Raw genomic sequence first — 7,899 nt, 5'->3', positions numbered from 1 at the left:
AGACAAGGTTTAGACTTTCCGGATCTCAGGAATGGCCGCCAATTGATTCTAGCCTATACCACGAAGGTTCTAATCTTAGATTAGAAACCCAAGAGATACACATTCAAGCTTGTTTGCATGTAGAACAGAAGTGGTTGTTAGGCACGCGTTCATAGGTGAGAATGGTGATGAGTGTCACAGATCATCACATTCATCATGTTGAAGAATGAATGGATATCTTAGAACAGAAATAGGCTTGAGTTGAATAGAAAAACAATAGTACTTTGCATTAATTCATGAGGAACAGCAGAGCTCCACACCTTAATCTATGGTGTGTAGAAACTCCACCGTTGAAAATACAAAAGTGATAATAGTGATCATTGGCTTCGGCCCCAGAGAGGGAACCAAAAGAACCATGATCAAAAGTATGATCAAGTGTTTTAAAATACAATAGCAAAAGGTCCTATTTGTAGAAAACTAGTAACCTAAGGTTTACATAAATGAGTAAATGATGCAGAATCCACTTCAGGGCCCACTTGGTGTGTGCTTGGGCTGAGCGTTGAAGCTTTCACGTGTAGAGGCTTTTCTTGGAGTTAAACGCCAGCTTTTGTGACAGTTTGGGCGTTTAACTCCAGCTTTTATACCAGTTCTGGCGTTTTGACGCCAGAATTTCTATGCTGACTTGGAACGCCAGTTTGGGCCATCAAATCTCAGGCAAAGTATGGACTATTATATATTGATGGAAAGCCTAGAAAATACCTGAAATCACAGAAAAATACACAAACTCATAGTAAAGTCCAGAAATGTGATTTTTATTTAAAAACTAATAAAAATATAATAAAAACTAACTAAAACATACTAAAAACATACTAAAAACAATGCCAAAAAGCGAATAAATTATCCGCTCATCACAACACCAAACTTAAATTGTTGCTTGTCCCTAAGCAACTGAAAATCAAATAGGATAAAAAGAAGAGAATATACTATAAATTCCAAAATATCAATGAAACTTAGCTCCAATTAGATGAGCGGGACTAGTAGCTTTTTGCCTCTGAACAGTTTTGGCATCTCACTTTATCCCTTGAAGTTCAGAATGATTGGCATCTATAGGAACTCAGAATTCAGATAGTGTTATTGATTCTCCTAGTTCAGTATGTTGATTCTTGAACACAGTTACTTTATGAGTCTTCACGGTGACCCTAAGCATTTTGTTTTCCAGTATTACCACCGGATACATAAATGCCACAGACACATAACTGGATGAACCTTTTCAGATTGTGACTCAGCTTTGCTAGAGTCCCCAATTAGAGGTGTCCAGAGCTCTTAAGCACACTCTTTTTGCTTTGGACCACGACTTTAACCGCTCAGTCTCAAGTTTTTACTTGACACCTTCACGCCATAAGCACATGGTTAGGGACAACTTGGTTTAGCCGCTTAGGCCAGGATTTTATTCCTTTAGGCCCTCCTATCCACTGATGCTCAAAGCCTTGGATCCTTTTTATTTTACCCTTGCCTTTTGGTTTAAAGGGCTATTGGCTTTTTTTGCTTGCTTTTTTTTTCTTTTTCTTTCTTTCTTTTATTTTTTCGCCATTTTTTTTCTGCAAGCTATTCACTGTTTTTTCTTGCTTCAAGAATCAATTTTATGATTTTTCAGATTATCAATAACATTTCTCCTTTTTCATTATTCTTTCAAGAGCCAACAATTTTAACATTCATAAACAACAAATTCAAAAATATGCAATGTTCAAGCATTCATTCAGAAAACAAAAAGTATCGTCACCACATCAAAATAATTAAACTAGTTTCAAGGATGAATTTGAAATCATGTACTTCTTATTCTTTTGTGATTAAAACATTTTTCTTTTAAGAAAGGTGATAGATTCATAGGACATTCATAGCTTTAAGACATAGACACTAAGACACTAGTGATCATGTAATAAAGACACAAACATAGATAAACATAAAGCATAAAAATTCGAAAAACAAAAAATAAAGAACAAGGAAATTAAAGAACGGGTCCACCTTAGAGATGGCAGCTAGTTCTTCCTCTTGAAGATCTTATGGATTGCTTGAGCTCCTCAATGTCTCTTCCTTGCCTTTGTTGCTCCTCTCTCATGATTCTTTGATCTTCTCTAATTTCATGAAAGAAGATAGAATGCACTTGGTGTTCCACCCTTAGTTGTCCCATATTGGAACTTAATTCTCCTAGGGAGGTGTTAATTTGCTCCCAATAATTTTGTGGAGGAAAATGCATCCCTTGAGGCATCTCAGGGATTTCATGATGAAGAATTTCCTCATACTCTTGTCCATGAGTGGGATCTCTTGTTTGCTCCATCCTTTTCTTAGTGATGGGCTTGTCCTCATCAATGAGGATGTCTTCCTCTATGTCAATTCCAACTGAATTGCAAAGGTGACAAATGAGATGAGGAAAGGCTAACCTTGACAAAGTAGAGGACTTGTCCGCCACCTTGTAGAGTTCTAGGGATATATCCTCATGAACTTCTACTTCCTCTCCAATCATGATGCTATGGATCATGATAGCCTGGTCTATAGTAACTTCAGACCGGTTGCTAGTGGAATGATTGAGCGTTAGATGAACTCCAACCATCCCCTAGCCACAGGTTTGAGGTCATGCCTTCTTAGTTGAACCGGCTTCCCTCTTGAATCTTTCTTCCATTGAGCGCCCTCTTCACAAATGTCTATGAGGACTTGGTCCAACCTTTGATCAAAGTTGACCCTTCTAGTGTAGGGGCGTGCATCTCCTTGCATCATGGGCAAGTTGAATGCCAACCTTACATTTTCGGACTGAAATCTAAGTATTTCCCCCGAACCATTGTAAGCCAATTCTTTGGGTCCGGGTTCACACTTTGATCATGGTTCTTGGTGATCCATGTATTGGCATAGAACTCTTGAACCATTAAGATTCCGACTTGTTGAATGGGGTTGGTGAGAACTTTCCAACCTCTTCTTCAAATCTCATGTCGGATCTCTGGGTATTCACCCTTTTTGAGCTTAAAAGGGACCTCGGTGATTACCTTCTTCTTGGCCACAACTTTATAAAAGTGGTCTTGATGCACCCTTGAGATGAATCTCTCCATCTCCCATGACTCGGAGGTGGAAGCTTTTGCCTTCCCTTTTCTCTTTCTAGAGGTTTCTCCGGCCTTAAGTGCCATAAATGGTTATGGAAAAATAAAAAGCAACGCTTTTACCACACCAAACTTAGATGGTTTGCTCGTCCTCGAGCAAAAGAAGAAGGAAGAGAATAGAGGAAGAAGAAATAGAGGAGATGGAGGGGGGTTAGTATTTCGGCCAAGGGGGAGAAGTAGTGTTTAAGATGATTGAAAATAAAGGGGTGAAGATGGGTTTATATAGGAGTGGGGAGAGGGTAAGGTTCGGCCATGTATGGGTGGGTTTGGGAGGGAAAGTGGTTTGAATTTGAATGGTGAGGTAGGTGAGGTTTATGATAGATGGATGTGGATTGGTAAAGGGTTTATGGAGAAGAGTATTATGAAAAGGTGTGAAGAAGAGCGAGAGTGAGTTGAAGTTGGTGGAGATCCTGTGGGGTCCACAGATCCTGAGGTGTCAAGGATTTCTCATCCCTGCACCAATTAGGCTTGCAAAACGCCCTTTTCTGCCAATCTTGGCGTTAAACGCCAGGTTGTTGCCCATTTCTGGCGTTTAACGCTAGCTTCTTCCCCTTTTCTGGCGTTAAACGCCAGTCTGGTGCCCATTTCTAGCGTTAAACACCCAGAATGGTGCCAGACTGGGCGTTAACGCCCAGAATGGTGCCAGACTGGGCGTTTAACGCCCATTCTGCTGTCCTTACTAGCGTTTAAATGCCAGTAGGCTTCTCCTCCAGGGTGTGCTATTTTTCATTCTATTTTTCAGTTTGTTTTTGCTTTTTCAATTGTTTTTGTGACTTCACATGATCATCAACCTACAAAAAACATAAAATAACAATGGAAAATAGAAATTTAACATAGATAAGTAAAATTAGGTTGCCTCCCAACAAGCGCTTCTTTAATGTCAGTTGCTTGACAGTGGGCTCTCATGGAGCCTCACAGATACTCAGAGCATGATGATGGCCTCTTAACACCAAACTTAGAGTTTGGTTGTGGCCTCCCAACACCAAACTTAGAGTTTGAATGTGGGGGTTTTGTTTGACTCTGTATTGAGAGAAGCTTTTCATGCTTCTTCTCCATGGTTACAGAGGGAGATCCTTGAGCTTTAAACACAAGGGAGTCCTCATTCACTTGAAGGACCAATTCTCTTCTATCAACATCAATCACAGCTTTTGATGTGGCTAGGAAGGGTCTACCAAGGATGATGGAATTCATCTATACACTTCCCAGTATCTAGGATTATGAAATCAGCAGGGATGTAGTGGTCTTCAACCTTTACCAAGACATCCTCTACAAGTCCATAAGCCTGTTTCCTTGAATTGTCTGCCATCTTTAGTGAGATTTTTGCAGCTTGTACCTCAAGGATCCCTGTTTCTCCATTACAGAGAGAGGCATGAGGTTTATGCTTGACCCTAGGTCACACAGAGCCTTCTCAAAGGTCATGGTGTCTATGGTACAAGGTATTGAGAACTTTCCAGGATCTTGTCTCTTCAGAGGTAATTTCTGCCTAGTCAAGTCATCCAGTTCTTTGGTGAGTAAGGGGGTTCATCCTCCCAAGTCTCATTACCAAATAGCTTGGCATTTAGCTTCATGATTTCTCCAAGGTACTTAGCAACTTGTTCTTCAGTAACATCTTCATCCTCTTCAGAGGAAGAATACTCATCAGAGCTCATGAATGGCAAAAGTAAATTCAATAGAATCTCTATGGTCTCAGTGTGAGCCTCAGATTCCTATGGTTCCTCATTAGTAAACTCCTTGGAGGCCAGTGGACGTCCATTGAGGTCTTTCTCAATAGAGATCACTGCCTCTTCCTCCTCTCCAGGTTCGGCCGTGTGGGTTAGGTTGATGGCCTTGCACTCTCCTTTTGGATTCTCTTCTGTATTGCTTGGAAGAGTACTAGGAGGGAGTTCAGTAACTTTCTTACTCAGCTGACCCACTTGTGCCTCCAAATTTCTAATGGAGGACCTTGTTTCAGTCATGAAACTTTGAGTGGTTTTTATTAAATCAGAGACTATAGTTGCTAATTCAGAGTGGTTCTGCTAGGAATTCTCTGTTTGTTGCTGAGAAGATGATGGAAAAGGTTTGCCATGGCTAAACCTATTTCTTCCACCATTATTGTTGTTGAAGCCTTGTTGAGGCCTCTGTTGATCCTTCCATGAGAGGTTTGGATGATTTCTCCATGAAGGATTATAGGTGTTTCCATAGGATTCTCCCATGTAATTCACCTCTTCCATTGCTGGGTTCTCAGGATCATAAGCTTCTTCTTCAGATGAAGCTTCTTTGGTACTGACTGTTGTTGCTTGCATTCTAGACAGACTCTGAGAAATCATATTGACTTGCCGAGTCAATATTTTGTTTTGAGCCAATATGGCATTCAGAGTATCAATTTCAAGAACTACCTTCTTCTGAGGCATCCCATTGTTCACAGGACTCCTCTCAGAGGTGTACATGAATTGGTTATTTGCAACCATTTTAATGAGTTCCTGAGCTTCCGCAGGCATCTTCTTCAGATGAAAAGATCCTCCAGTAGAGCTGTCCAATGACATCTTGGACAGTTCAGACAGACCATCATAGAAGATACCTATGATGCTCCATTCTAAAAGCATGTCAGAAGGACACCTTCTGATCAATTGCTTGTATCTTTCCCAAGCTTCATAGAGGGATTCACCTTCCTTCTGTCTGAAGGTTTGGACTTCCACTCTAAGCTTGCTCAATTTTTGAGGTGGAAAGAACTTTGCCAAGAAGGCATTGACTAGTTTTTCCCAAGAGTTTAGGATTTCTTTAGGTTATGAATCCAACCATGTTCTAGCTCTGTCTCTTACAGCAAAGGGAAAGAGCATAAGCTTGTAGACCTCGGGATCAACCCCATTGGTCTTGACAGTGTCACAGATTTGCAAGAATTCAGCTAAGAACTGATGAGGATCTTCCAAAGGAAGTCCATGAAACTTGTAATTCTGTTGCATCAGAGAAACTAATTGAGGCTTAAGCTCAAAGTTGTTTGCTTCAATGGCAGGGATTGAGATGCTTCTCCCATAGAAGTCGGGAGTAGGTGCAGTAAAGTCACCAAGCACCTTCCTTGCATTGTTGGCATTGTTGTTATTTTTGGCTGCCATGGCTTCTTCTTGTTTGAAAGTTTCTATTAGGTCCTCTATAAAGAGTTGTACTTTAGCTTCTTTTAGCTTTCTCTTAAAGGTCCTTTCAGGTTCAGGATCAGCTTCAACAAGAATGCCCTTGTCCTTGCTCCTGTTCATATGAAAAGAGAGGAGAAGAAAATATGGAATCCTCTATGTCACAGTATAGATATTCCTTAAGGTGTCAAAGGAAAATAAAAATAGAAGGATGAGGTAGAGAAGAGAGAATTCAAACTTATCAAGAGGGACATAGTTCGAATTACTGATAATGGAGAAGTGTTAGTCCTTTAAATAGAAGGATTTGGGAAGAGGGAAAAAATTTTTGAAATTAAAGTAAAAAGATTTTGAAATAATTAAAAGAAATTTTGAAAATTTGGTAAATGATTTTCGAAAACTAAGATTGGGAAAGAAATTAAGTGATTTTTGGAAAAGATTTTGAAATTAGAAATCAAAAAGATATAATTGAAAATTAATTTTGAAAAAGATGTGATTGAAAAGATATGATTGAGAAGATATGATTGAGAATCAAATTAAAAAGAGAAATTTTTTTAAAAATTAAAGTTGATTACTTAACTAACAGGAAATTAAAAGATATGATTCTAGAATTAAAATTTGATCCTTTCTTAATAGGCAAGTAACAACTTGAAAATTTTGAATTAAATCATTAGTTGTAGCAAGGATTTTCGAAAATAATAATAATTTAAAAAATGGAAAGAAATTGATTTTAAAAAGATATGATTGAAGAGATATGATTTGAAAAAGATTTGATTTTGAAAAATTATGAATATTTGAAAAAGATTTGAATTAAAAACAAAATCTTCCCTCTAGTGTCCTCCTGGCGTTAAAAGCCCAGAATGGCATCCATTCTGGCGTTTAACGCCCAAAATGCTACCTTTTTGGGTGTTTAACGCCCAGCTAGGTACCCTGGCTGGCGTTTAAACGCCAGTTTTCCTTCCTCACTGGGTTTTTTGAACGCCTAGCTTTTTCTCTGTAATTCCTCTGCTACATGTTCTGAATCTTCAATTCTCTGTATTATTGACTTGAAAAGACATGGTTGGAAAACTAAGATTAAACAAATAATGCATGCAGGACACCAAACTTAGAAGTTTGTATACTAAGTACTATAACAATTTGGAAATTCATATGAGAAACAAAAGACATAAAACAAGAGAATTTAAAGATCAGAGCAAGGAAATCATCAAGAACAACTTGAAGATCAATGAAGAACATAATGCATGTAATTTTCGAAAATTAGAAGAATGCAATTGGCACCAAACTTAAGATTAGACACTAGACTCAAACAAGAAACATAAAATATTTTTTGTTTTAAGATTTTATAAATTTTTTTGTAATTTTTTCCGAAAATTAAGTGGAAAAAGAGAAAAAAGGACTTCAAAATTCTTAATGAGAATTCCAGGAATCATGCAATGTTAGTCTAAAACTCCGGTCCAGGAATTAGACATGGCTTACTAGCCAGCCAAGCTTTCAGTGAAAGCTTCGGTCCAAAACACTAGACATGGCCAATGGCCAACCAAGCTTTAGCAGATCATTACTTTCAACAACAAGATTGATAGAAATCAACAAGCCCTTGTGATGATAAGTTGAAACCTTGGTCCAAAAGATTAGACATGGCTTCTCAGCCAGCCAGACTTTAACAAATCATCATG

General features: G+C 38.5%; 1 non-coding gene across 1 annotated transcript; it reads left to right on the top strand.

The window, feature by feature from the left end:
- Positions 1-5,701: 5,701 nt before the first annotated feature.
- Positions 5,702-5,809, top strand: LOC112752996 (small nucleolar RNA R71). Its single transcript, XR_003177400.1, has one exon. It is a non-coding gene; the product is annotated as a small nucleolar RNA R71 (small nucleolar RNA).
- Positions 5,810-7,899: the final 2,090 nt, after the last annotated feature.

Source organism: Arachis hypogaea, chromosome 15 (assembly GCF_003086295.3).
Source record: "Arachis hypogaea cultivar Tifrunner chromosome 15, arahy.Tifrunner.gnm2.J5K5, whole genome shotgun sequence".
Classification (NCBI taxonomy): Eukaryota; Viridiplantae; Streptophyta; class Magnoliopsida; order Fabales; family Fabaceae; genus Arachis; species Arachis hypogaea.
This window is presented reverse-complemented; position numbering and strand designations above follow the sequence as displayed.